Below are 21,047 nucleotides of genomic sequence, written 5' to 3'. Positions count from 1 at the left end.
TTTCATTTAAAATTTAATGAAACTACTTATATATGTCTTTGACTTATAAATGTGAAAATAGATTCAATCAATATTAACTATATCCCTTAATATTCCAGAAATCTAACAACATGTTTCTCCCTCCTTCTCACTTACCTTTCTTCCCATACTCATATTCATATATCTTATAATTGTAAGTGACTCTTAATACTTGCTTGTGAAACCATTATTTTTTAATAGAAAAACTCAAATGAAAAAATTATCCACGTGTGTAATCCCCCCCCCCCATTTTGCAAATTTTAGAGAAACTTTTTTGTAATATTTTTTTCCATCAAAGTTTAGGATTTAATTTCTTCATTTTTCGTTAAGGAACCAAATAAAAGAAAGTTTCATATTCAGTTTGAATCATATACATGAAAAAGAGAAAATCAACGTCAAGTTCTATTCCCTCCATCTACTCCTACAGTAATTAATCTGTTATTTATATTTCACTCACTAATCTCTCATTATGATAATGATGTTCATGCAATTACTCTTATAGTTAAGTTATTTGTTCATTTTAGTAACTATTGTAAATTATATTTAGTCATTAAGACACAAGAAGCTCAAACAACAATTCTCTCAAAATTCACACATTAGAAAGTTCCCTCCTGCTTGGTCCCTCCCCCGGATGTCAATGGATCCTAGACTCGGTTAGGATTCGTGGATCTAGTTTCTTTTTCCGAAACTGGATTTCAAATTTTTCGACCCGACAGATCAGAATTAGAAGTGAGATACAAATCTAACTATGGATCTGACCTTGGGATCCAGATCCAGATTTGTAGACCCTTTATTTTATATAGGGGTTGGGATAGTCGAAAAGGCAAAAGGTTCAAAACCCTTATTACATTGGGGGTGTTCATACATATCTGATCCAAATTTTCAAATACACGATCCGATTTTAATTTTTTTTTTTATTTTGGATTGGGTATGGATCAGAAATTTTTAGGATTTTTTCGAATATCCAATCCGAAATATTCGTTTCAAGGTTGGGAATCTGAAACTTATTTTGTGAAATTTTCCTTTGAAAAGTTCTATTTTTTTCGGATATCCGATCCGAATTTTCGAATATTCGATTTTTTCGGATCATATTTAGATCGCATTTGTCGAATATCTGATACGAACACCCTAAATTATATATTCCCCAAGTCTCGTTCTATTTTTGTCACTCATTAGATCACAAGTTCTTCTCTTTCTCTCTCTTCCATCTACCAGATCTCCGCTCGTCCTATTTTTCTAGACCCGTTGCATCTGGGGGTAGTGGACCTGGATCCAACATTTGAAAGCGGATTTGTATCCGGTCCATAAGGACCCGTTCTAGATTTGGCCAGTTATCATCCTTAGTCCCTCCATCCTTTCACTCTCTTCCCTTCTAGCTCTCTTTTCCCCTTTGTCCTTTTTCTACCGATAAGCTAAGCAAATAGTAAGATTTTAGTCAGCCATGCATATAATTGGACTAAGTCGAAAGAGAGAGTATTTAGTAAAGCTAGTTCCCCTTCTATATTCTCTCCTTACATTAGAAAGTTCTCTCCTACCTGCTAGGTTCCTCCATCCTCTTGCTCTCTCCTTCCAGATCCCCTTGTTCTTTTTTCACTCACAAGATAAGTAAATAGTAAGATCTCGGCAAACCTATATAATTTGACTAATAGACCCAATAAAGTATTTAGTAAGACTAATTCTCAACAGTATTCCTGCTCTTTGCTATATATTTACCTTAAAAGTAGTCTCCCAATAGTTTTTCTTTTTCTCCCCTTTGCCTCTCTCTCACCTTATTCTAATCCTTACTCATGAAGTCAAAAGAGTTCAAAATCATAAAAAAAGAAACTGTGAGACATTACTGATCCCTTTTATTTCTTAATTCCATTTCATTTTTCAAAGGATGGTTGATTAATGTTGGTGCTAAGAAATATGAGAGTCCTCAAAATTACTGATATGTTACTGGACAAAGTGTAAAAGTGTGATTCGGCCGTCAGTTCTCTTGATATCAATGAGCTTGACGAGTGTGGTGAGCTTAAAGGCCTAAGCACCACCATGGTTTGTCCCAGCATTCATGCATTCTTCTGTCTTAATTGGATTGCATCTAGAAGTCTATTAAACATACGATTGTTTCTAAGTTCTGCACATGTTGCCTAAAGATAGACAAACATGCTCTCGTCAAGATAAGAATCAGAATATGGAAGGTCCACAACTTCCAAAAAATTGTTAATAGTAAATGCTTATTAAGATTACCCCCGATGTTTCAAAAGACTTCCTAAGATACTCAACTTTAGAAATAAAAGTTGCAATGTAAAGCATAACTTCGATTGTCTAAAATTCGAAAGCTGCATGATCGAGTACTGCCTTGAGGAACTTCTCGCCGGACTAAGTTTCAAAGAATCATAGTACTCCTTGAGTTCTGTCTTTCTTCAGCTCCTTTGTAGGAGCCATCTTTATATAAACTTTCGAGAAACTCTATTCCAAAGGCATATGTATTACATGTTATAAAAAATGGGAAGGTTTAAGGAGTGAAATGAATAATATATACGACACCAAAAAAAAAAGAATAATACCAAAAATAAATAAAAAAAAAAAATTAGTGAAAGGATAGGTTATTGGCTAATTTTTACCTCTGAAACAGAACAAAGAAATTAATATTTAACAAAATATTGCCTATACCAACTTGAAACTATTCGCTTGCTATAACAATAAATTTGTTCCAACGAGATGCATGAAAAGCAAGCCAGAATAATTGACATGGCGGTTATACTAAGGTCACATAGAAATTCATGAGTCATGACGATAGATTAATTAACAGTTTTCTATTATTGACACAGAATGGAAAGAGTGGTTCTAGATTTTTGCAACTATTAAAGGTATGGAATGATAAGAAGAACCATATTCATTGAATGACAACTAAAAAAGGAATATTGAAATTAAAGTGGCTAAAGCTGAAACAGCTCCACACATTTCCACTCAAAAAAAGACAATTTAATTTTCCGACATTATAGTTTAAACTTGGAACATAGAGCAATCTAATTGTAAGTAATTAAACTGCAGAAAGTACAACAACAAAATATAAATTAAAGATAGAACCTACACCAAATATAGTGAAGCTCCCTCAAACCTCCCCCCCTCTCCTTCCCATTTCCACTCATAAAAACGAAAAATTTTCAACATTAAACTTTATAGAAAAGTATGTAAGGATGCCAACATAATACAAATAACAACATACAACATTATACTTATCCGTAAACTACATATAGTATGATAACTAAATATAGATTAAAGATAGAGCCAACATCAAATAGTAGTGAAGATAGATTTGAAATAGAGCAATGAAAATAAAGAAATGACAAAAAATAAGTGGTGTGTTATTTCGGAATTCAATCTGATACGATATTTTGAATTAGGAAAAAATCGAATATTAAGATAATTCGTTTGAGTCAATTTTTCGAAGGAAAGTTATCTGAATAATTTGAATTGGATATCATAGAAAATCTGTAAAAGTCTTGAAAAAACCTTATGCTTTCATATAAATTGGTTATCTGAGATTGAAAATTTGTTATCCGTAACAGATCCAATTAGTGGTTCGAAAAATCCAAAAACTTAAAAATAGGATCGGACATCTATCTAATTTACCAAATCAGATCGATTCAATCACCGCATCAGGTATCTATACAATTTTTCATCCTTATAGTTTAATTTAGGACAAGGCTCTTTATTTATACGAGACGAACCTGAGAACAAGAGTAAACCAAAAATAGCAAAATATAACATGTGAAAGTGATGATTTGGTAGTAGGTATATATGAACAAAGTACCTTGAAATTTAAGATTATTCATAAATAAATAAATAAATAATTATATATTTTTAGTTGAAAGAGATTAAACTTTATAATATGAAATTTGCCTAAATTTTGTTTTTCAGGTCATAGTAAGCAACAATGACTAGAAATAAAAACATTCTACGGTTTATAAAAGTTGTAGCTTATTTTTTATGACAACATTTATAATAAGCAACAATGATTAGAAATAAAAACATTTTACAATTTATAAAAGTTGTGGCTTTTTTTTTATGACAACCTTTACTCAAAACTCAAAATATGAGATACTTTTAATAATTTCTACAATACTTACAATTTTAATCTTTTGTACATTACATTAATCATAAATATATTGAAATTCGTTTCAGTGAAAAATATTAGTAATTTGACAATAATACGTTCATCTATCACCATAAGCAATCACAAATAAGTTTATAATTATAAAATAGTTAAATCGTATTGATTTAGAAATTGCAATTGTCAATGTTCGAAAATTATGGTTTATTGGTGAAAACTCACTTTTGTTTTCATAAAAGCAGAGCAATTGGTCTCTACTATATGCTTCGGTTATTAACCAAATCGGAGCAATTGATCGCTGATATATGCTTCGGTTATAATGCAAAACCGAAGCAATTATCAAATGCTGCGGTTGTTGTTAAAACCGTCGCAATAGAACGCTTGTAAAATGCTGCGGTTCTTTGCTAAAACCGAAGCAATTGATATCTGAGAAATGCTGCGGTTGTTTAGCAAACCCGAAGCAATTGAACGCTGTCTAATGCTGCGGTTCTTAATTGAACCGGAGCAATTGAACTACAGCAAATGCTGCGGTTGTTTAGTAGAACCGGAGCAATTGAACGCTGCTAAATGCTACGGTTCTTTATTAAACCGGAGCAATTGAACTCCAGCAAATGTTGCGGTTGTTTAATTAAGCCGGAGCAAATTTGCTCTCTCAAATGATACGGTCAACATGAAAACCGGAGCACTTGAGATATCCCTTGCGCATAACAATGACACCAAACCATAGCATGCTTTCTCATTCCCCACACTTCCTCATATCCCTCCTTTTCAACCACACCACACAAACACCTAAAGTCCCACTAGACAAAACATAATTTAATCGACATTTAGCTGAGACTCACGTGTAGTGATTTTAAAACCTATCTAAGACAAGATCTAAGAAACAACCTATTGGTAACAATGCGGAAAAGATGAAGCCTCTTCCTCTTTATCATGCCCACATCTGTCGGTCCCACAACATGCATAAAATGAGAAATCATTAAGCAACCTCCGACGTCGAGCATCCCTCATTGGAGGAGTTAGACCATGTGTATACTTCTGTGTATCAGGTGCAATATCATTCTCTTCTCTCACGTATGGTCAGCCTTATGAAAATCACTACTAAGCAAGAAAACATGGTGTTTACTAAATTAACTTTACTTGACCAAAGTCTGCAATTCCAATCAGCACATTATCATCATAAGTTTTGTATCTCTAACACATGGGAGGTCCAATAAAGAGGTAGGAAACCGTTCATCTCCAATCCCAAATGTAACACTCCTGCCATCCTCTGAAAAATACAAGATCAATGGTAAGTTTCAAAGAACATTAAAAGCAAATAAATCTATATATCCAGACATCAGATATTTTGGAGGACGGAAAGGAGGCTTTAGACTTGTGTAAAAACACAACTGGTTATGGTGTGAAAATGATGTGCATGAAGCACAAAAGTTCAATGATATACTTCTTCAATAGCACTCTCCTTTATCATATATTGTTATTTTAAACATCCATTTTGTAGTTCAGTAATATAATGCTAGACTCTACTTAAAGGCAACTAATATATGATGAAAATTTCCACCCTCTCATAGGGTAGAGAGGGAGATACAATAAAGAATATTTTAACCACTTGTATCTTCTCATGCTTAAATAGGCAGTAATAGAAGAAAAATAAAGGAAATGGAAGTGGATGAAGGTTGCAGACCTACGTAGCATCATACTCGTACCAATACCCTACTCAAACCCGATATGTATCTTGTATGGGTATGCATACCCTGCATACCCATTCCTAAAATTTTGAAATCTGGACATTTTCTATACTATGACACCCCAACGGCCCAACTAAAGTAAAGAGATAGGCATTTTGGCTGAAGTGAATATTCTAAACAAAGACCTAGATGGACAAAGGTAGTAAAAAGTAAAGGTTTTTACTACCTCAGTCCATCTAGGTCTAAGGATAATTTATGAGTCCCAACTATGCATCATTTTTTACAAAATTGGTCTCGTTGACTGATTACTTGTAGGTTAGTTTTTTTAAAAATTTATTAAGCCGTTTTTTTTCTTCCTCCTTTTTCCCTCTGCCTCCTCCTCCCCTCTCACCCCAACCCCCTTCCACTGCATCTTACCTTCACAATGGCATTAACAAGAAGTGTGCAAACTGCGAAGTATACAGAGGGATAATGCTAGTCGTTTTCACCCTCTACCATGTCAAATATAAGCGAAATAAGGACCAACGCCACCAAAACTCAAGAAACCAGTTCAACTTTATCAGTGAATACATCTATGTGCAATATATATTGGTCCTTCCAGATTCTATAGTAAACTGATGGAGAGGTTCCCACTTTCCAATTACATAATCCGCGGCATTGCATGTTTGAAAGATACGGTCTCAGAAAATAGTAGTCTTTCCGATTCACAGATGAGTGTCTTGCAAGAACTACATCTATCCACAATATATATTGAATTCACAGAGTAAATCATAGCCTTTCGAGCTTTCTTCCCTTCCTCTACTATTCAGATTCTTGCGGATTGTTGTGCGATTTGTGGTGCAAATTGTTGCGAATGGGGGTTTGTTGTGGGTAATGTTTGGATTGCTGGGGGACATTGTGTTGGGAGTTTCTTTTATTGGGTGTTTGATCAAGAAGAATAGTAGCAGGGAAAAAAACTTATAAAAATGGAGAGAGAGTGAATGCTGGCGGGAGGTACGACAGTAGTGGCCGGCGCTAGAGGATGGATCGGTGGTTGATGCGAAGATAGGAGGAAGAAGACATAAATGGGTAATAGAAGCATAACTTTGTCTTTATTTGCAAAGAGGAGGGTGGCAGGGGAGGGAGATGATCATTTTTATAGGTGGGGATGGTTGGGGTGGTTCTAGTAGCTCTAGTGGTGGTCATGGTTGGTGGGGTGGGGTGGTGTGATGGGTGGTGGCCTGGTGGGGTGGTGTTAGGTAGTGGCAAAGAAAAGAAAAGAATGTATCTCTATTGTATAAGCTAAGGGAGGAGGAGGTGTGTCCACATAAAAATACCATACTATCCTTCATGAACCAATATTAAATTGGACATAATCGATCTCTTATAATCAATGATAATTATGATTGATATATATGGCAGTTCCTTCCATCACTCTTATGATTTACATTCGTTAAATCAATCACCTTTCTATTTATTTGTTTCATTAGGTACTTATCCATATCAAACAAGTAAAGCTCATAATTTATGCTTAATTGATCACCTATCTAAATCACCTCCACGATTGTTTCAACTATTCTTCATCAATATATAAGTTAAAATTTGAAAATAATTAGTAAACCAGTGATTTACAACAATATTTTTGTAACTTTATAATTATTTTTTTTTATCATCGTGAATTTGTGATGTTATTTTTGTAATTATTTTTATTCCGTTCAATTTTTATAATTATTTTTGTAATAATTAGTAAACCATAGCTTGGCTTGTTCTGTTCAAAATTTCCAAAAGTAAATTGAGGTACGGGAAGCGAAATAAGTTGTTCAAGCAAGCGACACTTGCTTGAAGAAGTTCATAGAGCAGCACAAAGAAAATAAGAGGATTACGGGGAACTGCTATAAATTCCAACATAAAGCAAAGTATCACACATCACAAGCATTAGTAGGATTGACATGACTTTCTCCATGTTCACATCCACACGTAGCTAAATCACTTAGAATAAACTAAGTTGTAATTCAGACATCCATTTATCATCCAAACTAAAGTATTTGACCATACGCTGAAAGCCAGTCAAATGAAGAAACCACATTATACACACAACATGATGAAACAAGATAAATTTACCATTCTGGCAATCCAACTATCTAAGGAAAGAAACATAAAAAGAGGATAATAACCATTCTTTCTATTTTTTTCATTCTCATGTAATAAAGTTGACGATGCATGACATGATCAAAAAAAAAAAATCATGTGCCAATAAAGTTAAACTATATGTTCAGTCACCAAGTACCACGATATCAAAACAATTCAAACTAGCATGATATAATCAGAACAGTAGCAGCGGCAAACGCATCCAAATCCATCTTGCACAAGTGCCTCATGCATTGTAAAAAACCAATTATTACTCAACATTACTATTATCTACGAATTGTCTTATTGCATAAATTTCTCAAAAAAAAAAAAAAAAAAAGAAATTGCTAAATTCCAACATGCGACTAATACAATAACACTTAGTAATGGCTGTTTTTTGAAGAATATGAGAATAGTCGACTGCTAAAATTTGTCATTTTTTGGCATTCCCGCACTTCCTTAAACCCCATGGGCTTATTTACAAATTACAAGAGCTAATGTTACTATTTTATATTTCAGCCATGTTTGAGTTAAGCTTACACATGTAGCAAGCGATCCAATATGCTAATCAGCAACCACAATTTAGATGTAATCTACTCATTCTGGTTATTTTTGAACATTTGTAGCTGGCGAAATAGAAACGATTAACCCCTATTATATATACTGACCTGTAAGCTTCCGTCAATGCATTATAAATGTAACCATCACTCATCAGGTTCCAAACCAACTTCTTGTAGCAGTTCAAATAATTCTTCTGCTTTCTCACATTGACCAGCCCTTGCAAATGCCTTTATAAGTGCAGTGTAAGTGTCAATATTTGGCTAAAGCGGGACAATCTGAAAATCAGCCAACTTAGAAGCATTGTCTGGGACAACCTGGGCAAACAGAATTCAAAGAGTCAATACTGCAAAGAGAGGTCAGGCTAAAGTGGGGGAGCGGGGGAACAATAAGCAAACAGTAAAATAGAAATAGCAAATGTTAAGCATATATTTAGGCTTGACTGAACTAGAAGAGCAATCTACAACAACTAATCCTGTCATGCAAAGTCTCAAAGCTCATACAATAAAGAAATTCCACGAGTAGCAGCAGATTAAGAAGTAGAAAATTGTCATGGGTTTACAATATCCAACAAATTATCTAACTATCATAAACAAAAGACTAATTAAATCGAAAACAAATTCAGAAGATAATGAGAAAAGAAAAGGTAAACTGCACACATACATCTGAAGAATTGTGATGGACTTGAGTTTTATAGGCCTTATGGACACATGAAACAGCCCACCAACAAATTTGCTTGCAAAAGAATACAGTTATCTAAGTGAATCCACTTTATAGAAGGCAATTTCTATTTTATAAAAAGGCCAGCAAATAAGTTGCCCAAGTGAACTCTGCATAAAAAATTATAAAAGAGCTGCAAGAAGTGACTGTCAAAAGAAAGAAACACGATAAAATTAAGGGTTGGAGAGAGAGAGAATCAAATAAAAATAATGATTCTCTTTATCATGGAAGACATTATATGCAACAAATATCTTCAATACAATAGCACAATGACACAACCTACCTTTCAGTTGTTCTAACTTATACAGATTATCTAGCAGGGACATTAAGCATTAGGTACACATAAATACAATATGACAAAAAGGGATATGTTTATTTCTGAAAAACAAATAAACCCAAATTTCTTAAGACTGTTAAAAGCTGATACAACCGTATAAAGCCAGTCCAACACACTCTAGATTAAATATTCAATCATCTATAACTCAATAACGTCAAGAAGCATCCAAATGAACTCTCAAAGTATACACAGTAACACAGAATCATCGAACCATGCATCTTTCTGATAAAGCCGCGATGTCAAGGGCAAGGTTGGGCAGTGCTCTCTTTCCTAAAGGTCCTAGTTGTAAACATAATAAGCTTATAACAAAAATAGTGTATAACCACCAGACAACCATACCAAGCATCATACAAGCTTCTAAAGATCTTCCCTATCTATAGACAACTAAAGTCGAACCTAATCGAAGCAGAGATTGTACCCGAAATAATTGAATAAATCACCTAATTAAGTCGACTCTAACAACAATTTCGAATTTCTTCCGAAATTAATTGCGAATAATAAATCACCTAATAGGGCTAATACCTAAATCTAGAGTTCTTCTCCTACCAACCAAAACAACAAAACTTAAAAGGATTTTGATATAAAGTAACGAAAACAACATCAATGCATCAAATTTAAAAAAGGAAAACAACAACAAACCCTAGAACAGTGTTGAAAACAGAAGCAAATATCAAAAAACGAAAGCTCCATATCCAAATCACAATGGAACCCTAGACTAACATAAATGCCAAAAAAAATGAACAAAGCTTCAGATCAACATATAATATTATAAACGAAAGAAAGAAACATACCTTCAAATGATGATTGCGAACGTTAATGAAGCCGCGTGAACGAGCGGAGATGTCGATGGCGTTGTGGACGGAGGAGAGAGAGTGGGAGTAATGAAGGGTTCGGACTTCGGAGAGGATGAATCCGACAGAGGAGTTCAGCGATGGTGTTGCTGAAAATATTTCTGCGAATGTGGAGATTGAGACGGTTACTAAACAAGCAATAGTGTCATACACAAAAGTATTAATTAATAGATCGAGATGTATTTAGTGTTAACATTTTTAAGTACAATATTAATATATAAATTTTTTTCTTACACGAGATATAATTCAAACCTAATGACTAATTGTTTTATTAAAATGTTAGAAACTTATCAAAATGATGTGTGAAACAACGGTAGTATTTGACAAGTAGCACAATAACTTTTTTTTTTTTGCTAGACAAATTAGCATAAGCAATAATGGAAAACAAAAGGTAAAATATGTACAAAACAAAAATGTAACATATCAGAGGTACCCGCTCGGACAACCTTGGCTCCAGTAGTCTTACACTCGAGCAGCGTCCGTATAATGAAACATCCGCTTGGACAAATGAAGACTCAATAACCCTACACTTAAGCGACATCCTTTACTTAGCCAAATGAGCCAGGTACAAGGAGGCATCTGGTCGGATAGCTTGGGGCTCATTAGCCCCTTGTCCGAGCAGCGTCCATCCAAGGAGGCACCTGGTCGGACACCATGGGGCTTACTAACCCCTTGTCCGAGCAGGTCCCCTTTTCCATCCTTTACTTAGCCAAGTGAGCCAAGTAATGGGAGGCACCTGGGCAGACAGCTTAGGCTCATTAGCCCCTCGTCCGAGCAGCGTCCATCCAAGGAGGCACCGGTCGGACACCATGGGGCTTATTAACCCCTTGTCCGAGCAGGTCCCCTTCTCCATCCTTTAATTAGCCAAATGAGCCAAGTACAAGGAAGCACCTGGTCGGACAGCTTGGGGCTCATTAGCCCCTTGTCCGAGCAGCGTCCATCCAAGGAGGCACCGGTCGAACACCATGGGGCTTATTAACCCCTTGTCCGACCGAGCAGGTCCCTTTCTTCATCCTTTACATATAGGCAAATGAGCCAAGTACAAGGAGGCATCTGGTTGGACATCCTGTGACTCATTAGCCCTCGCCCCAGGAGCGTTCATCCAGGAAGGCGCCTGGTCGGACACCTTGGAGCTTATTAGCCCCTCGTCCGAGCAGGTCCCTTTCCCAATCCTTAGCCAAATTGGCTGAAGCATCCAGGAATACCCGGTTGGGCGACAGGGGGCTCGTTAGCTCCTTGCTTGAACAACATTCAATCAAGAGGACATCTGGTCGGATTGCTTGGAGGTCCATCAGCCTCTAGCTCGACCAACATCCTTCCTCGGAAAATCCACACTCGGACGACCCCATGATCGGACTGAGCAGGTCGTCCGACAAACTTTGTCACGAGGGACTTGGTCGGCCAATCCCCCTCATGAGGAACCTGGTCGGCTATTCGAAGGCAATCCCAATGGTAATACTTCCAATACGCCACGAACGGGCATCACCCGGTCCGACGACTCTTCCCCCCTTCCTAGCGTGGGGCTAATTGTTTGGGCCCACTTGTTCGCGAACCCAAGAAGGACCCAGCGCCAGCTGGCACGACACATGGCTATGGTGGGTCCCACCCTAGTTGACCTAGCTAACGGTTCTTGGGATCCCCTTACCGGGCCAGCAGGGGCCAAAAGGACGAAAAGACAGCATGGTTAATCCTAAGGAGGCCCATCCCATCAAAAAGGTATCTATCTAAGGAATCCCACTGCTATAAATACCTCCAGTCCCATCAATGAAAAGGTATTGAATACTCACTTAACTAACTAGAACTTCTCACTCTAGATTCTCTCTATACCTCAATCATCAACTGACTTGATCGTCGGAGGGGCGATCCCGGAACAACTCCCGGGGTAGTCTAACGTATTTTGTAGAATTCAAGTGAATAGATACCCAGCTCAGAAGTGTATTTTTGGACACCACACCTGCTCAGCATTGACTATTATCCTTAAATTCTAGACAGAAACAAGAAGTGAATGAACTTACTCAACTTAGTATAGCATAATTCAGTTTAAAGTTGATGTGAATGTTGGTTGCTAGAAAGGTTTCCGATTCATTTCTAATACTGAGTTTAACCTTCAAATTATACATCAGATTATTCCAAAGGAATTTTTAGAGAAATTAGATGCAGAGTTACCTGAAAGTGTCACTCTCAGAGGCTTGGATCACAATCATGATGATTGGGAGGTGCAGCTCGTAACAAATCATGATACTAGCATGCTTCTTGGAGATGGGTGAAGAGAATTCATCAATACTTATTCCTCGCAAGAAAAAGACATCCTCAGCTTCAAATACAACAACAAATCTTTATTATTAGAGTTTTATGTTTCTGATGGTAAAAAGTTGTGTGAGAAAGTAGTATCAAATTATGTTAGTAAATGATTCGGGGCATGCACGAGCCAACAACTAGTTAAAGTTTATAAACATAGAACTCCTAAAATATAATGTTATGTTATGAAATTTTAGTGAAAGAAATAGAAAGAAGTATATTTTCCCTAGTTTGAAATTTTAGCTAGTTTCACAGTATTATGCATCAAAACTAATACCACTTGTAACAGCCCCCGTCCTAGCTTATGTTAAATATTGATTAAAACTATACTTTCTAGCAATAGTGGAAGCAAGAGCATAATCAAACGTTACGGAGGCTGTCACCTGCTGGAGTCAACCCATTAATATGGCTGGATTGACTCTAACGAGCTACACTTAAATCAAACATTCATCACACATGAAAATTAATTTAGTTATTACAAACCCAAAATAAGATTTTAATCATAAGTTTAAACAGTATTCATAAACAGAAGTAAATCTCAAAAGGTGATCATGTTCAAGCTTGCATCTGCTAGGATAGTTGGGACACGACTTCTATTCGCTCTTCCCTCAGTTTACCTTAGTTTGCTAGTTCCTGCACAAAAATCTGCCCCACCAGGACAGGTTCATAGAACAAAAAGAAGAAATAAAAATCAGCTTACGCTGGTACACATATCAACCCAAAGATAATCATGGTGGCTGAGCATATAATGTATTCACAATCCAAATCCACTTTGCAAAATCCATGGTTTAATTAAAAACACCATCTCAATGAAATTCTACAATTTAATGTTTAAAAGATAATCACAAACTTCTCAACACAACACCAATCAAAACGGTTTTCTAGTTATGCGTAAGAAGAAGAGTTCACACATTGAGGTGCACCTAAGTGCAAACCTCCACACAATTCGGAGTTAAACTCCTACTTTTACTCGCTTGCAAGCTTTAATAGGCATGTCCTTACACATATACACACATTCTCTTCTATACGCAAAAAGAGTTCAAAACCATTTATCACAATTTCGAAACAAGTCACCAATGTTCGGTGATTGAAAGAAAACTTTAATTACTTCAATAAGAATGGTTGAAGATGGTTATGACAGTAGTTAAGTGATAATTTGAGGTGCAATATATCATATCAAAATCAAGAGTTGCTCATCTAATCCCTTGTGTAAAGAACTTAAGTTATGTTAAGTAAAAAGGATGTTTTTCGGAAGCGAAAATGTACTTAGCTTGAATCTCAATTTCACATGAACTTAATAAGTGGAGTTCTTCAACCTTAACCTACTGGAAATCTCCTCACTTGTAAAGAAATTTATTTAAACAACCTCTCACGCAAAACTAAAGTACATTCGTGTCTAAAATGCAGTTTTTAATGTGAAATTCTTCTACTTTGGTATGTCATTAAGTAAGAAAAGATTATTAAACAAGTTATAATTCTAAAATACAGTAGATTAGTGATAGAAACTTTTGTGATAATCCTTTAAAACTTCCACTTATCATTTGCTAAACATAACTTCATAAAAACTGGAAAACTAGGGTAGTTTAGTCACCTTTTAGTGTAAAAATCAACTATCAATTAAGGATGTTCTTAAAATCATGATACCTACACATGCAACCTCTTAACAATCACTTAACCTACTGTTCCATCAACCAACTTCATTCCAAAACAATTCAATCTCCAAACCAAACAAAAGTTCATGAAAAACAACAAAAATCACATAACTAGTTATAATGTAGTGAAAGAACATGCTTTTCCACTTGATTTTTGAAGATTCAATGATTAATCCTTATCAAATACTAACATGCAGTAGATATTAATCACCTAAAATCAAGAAAATCCTCCTTAAAATCGTTCTCAATAATTTTACCAAATTTTTGTATAAACTAGGTTTCCAAATAGAGCTGTTTTATGTGTACCTTCACTTCTAACAGCAATAATCCGACTTCTCCTTCTCCTCAAACTGATTCTTGATTCTTTTTGATCCTAAGACATAAAAGACATTCACACAAATTTCATAAGAAATACCTCAAGGAAGTACCTTAATTCAACCTAAACATTCACTATACTTACTGTTTCCTTGATTGAAGAAGATGGTTCTTTTTCTTGAACTTCTTGGCCACGAAATGGTGATCTTTTTGCTTCCCAATATGCTCCATATGTAGTGAATAATATCAGGCTTTGCATGCATAGGTTAAGAGCAAAAATCCAAGAAAGAAGCTGAGAACCAACTCTGGTTCTTACCGCCAGAACTGGCGAGTGGAAGAGGGAGAGAGAAAGGTTTTGGGCAGAGAAATTTGTTTGTGTTTGGTGATGAAACTTATGTAGGATGTGAGGGTATATGTGGGGAAGGTATGGTGTATTAATTCGACTTGTTAGACCCATTTGGTTTGATTAATGTGGTTCCATTCCACTTGGTGTATTTCTGAATTTTCCAGCTCTTCTCATTTGTCTTAATATGACTCCAAATCTTATAATATACCATATGTTAGTATTCTAAGACCCCAAATTGTTCTTATTATAATCCTCATATAAAATTTACTTGATATACTAACCTCATACCTAAATGAAATTCTAAAGTCCATTCTATTAAGCGTAACCGTTAATTTGCTTAATAGTTGAACATAATTTCTATCTTCCAATAGCCCTCAATTTCCACAACTCAACTTCTTAAAATAATATATCGATCCTAAGTGTTTACATAATTTATAATATTATTATCTTTACATAATTCCTTCTAAATACTAATTACACAAAGCACAAATTATTTTTACACACAACTTATCATACGTATTACTTACGTACGATCACATTTAAATTTCCCGAGTTAAGCTACTTAATCATGCATTAATTTTTATTATTTACTGGCTGTTACACGCTTCCCCCCTTAAGAAGTTTCGTCCCGAAACTTAAACCGTACCTTAGAAAAGTTGCGGATAGCGGTGCTTTCATATCAGTTTCTTTTTCCCACGTAGCCTCCTCCGAATCCTGACTGGACCACAATACCTTGACCAATGGTATGACTTGATTCCGTAGAACCTTTTCGCGTCGGTCCAATATTCTGATCGGTCTTTCTTCATAACTAAGAGTCTCATCAAGTTGCAATGGTTCATGAGATAACACATGGGAAGGATCGTGCACATATTTCCGAAGCTGTGATACATGGAACACATTATGGATGCGAGACAGTTCAGTTGGCAACGCAATTTCATAAGCTACCTCACCAACTCTTTTCAAGATTTCATAAGGTCCAATGAACTTCGGCTAAGTTTGCCTCGAATCCCGAATCTCTTTACGCCTTTGGTAGGGGAAACTTTAAGGAAAACTTTGTCTCCGACTTCAAATTCCAGTTTCCTCCTTCTTACGTCTGCATATTTCTTCTGACGATCCTGAGCGATTTTCATCTTTTCCCGGATTATTCGATTTGATCCATAGTCTCTTGAACTAACTCTGGTCCTACAGGTACTCTATTCCTCAAATCTTCCCAACAAATCGGCGTTCGGCCTTTCGACCATACAGAGCTTCATATGGAGCCATTCCTATTGTGGCTTGATGACTGTTGTTGTAAGAGAATTCTATTAAAGCTAAATGATCTCCCAAGACCCTTGGAATTCTAAAACACAAGCTCGCAACATATCTTCCAATACCTGAATTGTACGCTCAGTTTGACCATCGGTAGCAGGATGAAATGCTGTACTAAATTTCAATGTTGTTCCAAAAGCTTCCTGAAGTTTCTCCCAGAAATGAGCCAGAAATCGGGGGTCTCTATCCGAAACGATGCTTACTGGTACCCCATGAAGACAGACAATATTCCGAATGTAGGCATCAACCATCTGCGACTGATTCCAAGTTCCCTTTATTGCAAGAAATCGCGCTGTTTTCGTGAGACAATCCACTATTACCCAAATTGAGTCATTTCCTTTCCTAGATCTTGGTAACCCAGACACGAAATCCATTGAGACAGAATCCCATTTCCATTTTGGAATAGGTAGTGGTTGCAATAACCCAGGGGCCTTCTGGCGCTCAAACTTCACTTTTGACATGTTAAACATCTCGCTACATATCTCGCTACATCCTTCTTGAGGCCTCTCCACCAGAAGTATTTCTTAAGATCTCGCACCATTTTGTCTCTACCAGGATGCACTGAATACGGACTACTATGAGCTTCCTTCAAAACCCTTTGTCTTAAATTCTGATCCTCGGGAACACACCATCGTCCCCTGAGTCTAATACTTCCGTCTTCACATTGAGCAAATTCCTGAGTTTCGCCATTCTTAATCTTTTCTTTGACACCCTGCAAGAATGCATCTTGGCTTTGCTTTTCCCGAATCTCTGAGTATATGTCAGGTTGGACAGTTAAAGCATTAATGGTTCCTCCAATATCCCCTGAACGTACTAAAGCGAGTTCAAATAACTCTATCTCTTTACTCAGTTCATTTGGCATGCTGATAAAAAGCTTAATTCACTCCTTGGCCTTCTACTAAGTGCATCTGCCACCTTATTTGCTTTTCCGGGATGATATTGAATGTCGATGTCGTAATCTTTAGCAACTCTAACCATCTTCTTTGCCTCATGTTCATATCTTTTTGAGTGAAGATATACTTCAAACTTTTATGATCCGTGAACACCTTACATGAAACTCCGTACAAATAATGTCGCCATAACTTCAGAGCAAAGACAACTGCAGCTAATTCCAAATCATGCACTGGATAATTTTTCTCATGAGGTCGCAACTGTCGAGACGCGTAGGCTATCACTTTCCCATGCTGCATCAACACACATCCCAAGCCTTCCTGAGAAGCATCACTATAAATTTCAAACCCCTCAGTTCCGGAGGGAAGGGTCAGAATAGGAGCACTGGTTAACCTCCGCTTTAACTCTAAGAAGGCGGCTTCACATTTTTCATTCCATTGGAAACGAGAGTTTTTCCTGATTAAACTTGTGATGGGTAATGCTATTTTAGAGAAATTCTTCACAAATCGCCGATAATAACCTGCTAAACCCAGAAAACTCCTAACTTCTGACACATTTTTCGGTGCTGGCCATTCTTCTACTGCCTTAATCTTGTCCGGATCCACAGAGATGCCTTCCTTAGACACCACATGTCCGAGAAACTTCACCTCCTCTAACCAAAAATCACATTTACTAAGCTTGGCATACAACTTTTCCTTCTGGAGTGTAGCCAGGACAGTTCTGAGATGACCTTCATGTTCCTCACGATTCCTTGAGTATATCAAGATATCATCTATAAAAATAACCACAAATCGATCCAAGAACGGCTTAAAATAGCGTTGCATTAAATCCATAAAAGCCGCAGGCGCATTAGTCAATCCAAATGGCATAACTAAAAACTCGTAATGCCCGTATCGAGTGCGGAAAGCTGTCTTTGGTATATCCTCCTCTACAATCCTCATCTGGTGATAACCAGACCTCAAATCAATCTTGGAGAATACACTCGCTCCCCTCAGCTGATCAAATAGATCATCAATTCTTGGTAAAGGATACCTATTCCGCACCGTGATCTTATTGATCTCCCGATAATCTATACATAATCTCATGGAGCCATCCTTTTTCTTGACGAACAACACTGGTGCTCCCCATGGAGACACACTAGGTCTGATATATCCCTTCTGCAACAACTCATCTAATTGCTTCTTTAATTCTACCATCTCAGCTGGCGCCATCCTATACGGAGCTCTTGAGATCGGGGTAGCTCCCGGAATCAAATCTATATGAAAATCCACAACTCGATGTGGAGGCAACCCTGGTAAATCCTCCGGAAACACATCGGGAAATTCTCGAATTACCGGTATATTCATCAATTTTGATTCAGTTTCTCCTCGTTCCGTTACCTGACAAATATGGGCTTCCATAGCACCATCCCAACCCTAATGGGTAATGGTCCGCTCTAAGAAGGGTCGAAGTTTCACCACTCTTTTATTTCAAATCTATTTGCAGTCCGCATAGAGCAAAAACCCAAAGTGACTTCATGTGATCTGAGTGTAACTTTGCCTGATAAAACTACATTCTGATGTAAGTATATGCTGAAAGAATGTGATATTAGAATTGCGGAGGTGGATTTGAAGGCAGATTTGATAATGTTTGATTTAGGTGTGTATGATGTGATTCTGGGTATGGATTGGTTGAGTAAAAACCCTTTGTCTCTAAATACAATTTTCATTTCTTTTGCGCAAAAGTATTAAGGAGATCTCATAACTGGAACCTAGTTGTATTAAATCAGAATTAAAAATTGAAGTTGGTACACTATTCATGAATTGTTTATTGAGTAGAGAAAACGTGGGTCACTTTATAAAATCATACTCCCTCCGTCCCATAATATAGTGCTCACTTCTCATTTTTCACAAGAATTAAGAAAAATATGAGTAATAGGATTTCTCAAAAAAATATTTAAGAAAGTTTTTATTTAGTACTTTTGTCTTGGAACTAGCTCTTTATTTTATTTTTCCTTTTAAAAAAAATCAAAAAACAATGAATGTTTCTTGAAATGGTGTAAAACAATAAATAGGAGCACATATTTTGAAAGAAAAGTAGGGATATTTTGGAAAGTTTGTGTAGAAATTGAGGATACTTTAGTCCAAACAAATTAATAAAATATTAAAGAAAACAAGTAGAACATTTTGGGACACTCAAAAAGGAATATGAGCACTATATTATGGGACGGAGGGAATATTATTTATGGGAAAATGACTAATATAATAAATAAAAAAAGCTAACGCTATGGACCCATACTAAATAAGAAAATGAGAAATCTATTTGGAAAAAAACATAAATAGAAAAATGAGACTGTATTTAGAGTTAGAAGGAATATATCATCAATAAATTGAATAGAATGAAATTAAGCTAATGACGTTTAGTAGTTAATTACTTAATTATGTTGAGATGGAAGGGAGAATTAAATCTTGTTGCAGCTATCCATGGAAGTAGGGACGGGAATGAGTCCAGGTTCTTGACCATACCCAATTTTAGGGTGTGGATCCAACTTTTTCTGGACCTTAAGAATTCGGGTTCGAGCCTGGGTCCAAGTGAACTTTTTAGGATCTGAGTCTGGTCTAAATATATTTAGACCCTGATCCTACTCAAACCCTATACTTGGACCTTAAAGTTATTTTAATAATCATTTTGCTTTTTGTATTTTAGAGAAAATCCTTCATATTTATCTTAAAATTCAAATTTTTTTCATTTGAATCATAAATTCTAAATCGAAACCCCGAACTTTGCAAATTATATATACTATCGAAAGTCAAGAAATTCAAAATATATATTAAAAATTGGGCAAAAATAAAGAAAATAGGCTAGATCTTAAATTATATAAACCCTAAAGATTTGAATTTGGGTCAAGCAAAAATATAGAATCCGGATAGAAAATCTAACCGGACCCGGACGAGACTCAGACCCATCCCCACGTCGAAAGTTGGAATTGGAAGCATAACAAATTGAAGAGACTTCTACTCATGTCCCAAAATGAAATAAAAATAAAGATGGCCGACTTCACATAAAAAAAAATTTGTCCCACTTGACTTGGCCTTGCAAGTTAGCAAGTCTAAAACCTCCACCTCAACACTAGAATGAGTCTATCAACGGTCCTTAGAAGTCTTTCGTACTTCACTCCGAATTTCACGCGTTTTATGTCATACCTAAGTTTTGGAGTCTTTCTTAGTATGATCCTTGTTCACCCTAGTACCCTATTCTAACAAATTTGATAATAATTTCACAACTTGAATTAATATTTTTTTTCTACAACGCACTTGAGTGCACTCTTTTTTTTTTTCTGTAGCTTAGTGTTCGGTTTAGAGGGCACAAAGTGAGTGACAGAGCATATTCATATAAGTAAGGTCGTATTTTTTTTACTTATCTTCAGTTTAGTTCAAATATTCGTTTATGTTCAATGCAGTTCAGAAAAACGGGATCTAAAGGACAAAAAAATAGTTTTGGATGGAGTATGCTTATAGTATACTATACGTTGAATATTTTGAATCTAGAGCTAATATTTTTTTTCTTTTCAGGATTCCCCGATGGCAGATAACTAATGTTGTCATGGACATTCAGCTAATTAAGTCTTAACTTGGCCGATAATTGGTAGATCATACATGTATTATGAGAAGCAAACTATAAGCAGCAGATTGTGTAACACCTCGAAATTTCCTCTGAAATTTCCGCGTGTTAATTATTATTATCTGATGTGATAAATTATATTTCTATTAAATTATTTTCAGAAAGAATATATATTTATGTATATATGTTATTACACCTACATTATTTTAATTAACTTGGTGCAGAGGTTATAATGTACGTCTTGTTTATGTGGCATTGTG

The sequence above is a fragment of the Beta vulgaris genome, chromosome 4 (assembly GCF_026745355.1).
Source record: "Beta vulgaris subsp. vulgaris cultivar EL10 chromosome 4, EL10.2, whole genome shotgun sequence".
Lineage (NCBI taxonomy): Eukaryota > Viridiplantae > Streptophyta > Magnoliopsida > Caryophyllales > Amaranthaceae > Beta > Beta vulgaris.
This window is presented reverse-complemented; position numbering follows the sequence as displayed.